Here is a 293-nt window from a genome sequence, read left to right as displayed (position 1 = left end):
ATCGTATACACGACTGACGACGAGTCATTTCAATTTCATCGTTCAAACACCGCGTGTAATCGTCGAACGTTATCGTTCGCGCTACGACGTTACTCTTTAAACCTTCCGCCTTTTTAGTTTCCTTCTTGCCGTCCACCCGCACCGCGTAAATTTTCGCTCTGAGTCCAACGAATTCGGTCATTATCATACCGTTGTTCTCGTCCTTCATCAAACCCGGTACTTTTTTGTTCGCGAGAGGCATACTGTACGCGTTGTCCACCGGATAATCGCTCGTGTCGAATCTTGCGATATCG

Source organism: Trachymyrmex cornetzi, unplaced genomic scaffold, assembly GCF_001594075.2.
Source record: "Trachymyrmex cornetzi isolate Tcor2-1 unplaced genomic scaffold, Tcor1.1 scaffold1014, whole genome shotgun sequence".
NCBI lineage: Eukaryota > Metazoa > Arthropoda > Insecta > Hymenoptera > Formicidae > Trachymyrmex > Trachymyrmex cornetzi.
This window is presented reverse-complemented; position numbering follows the sequence as displayed.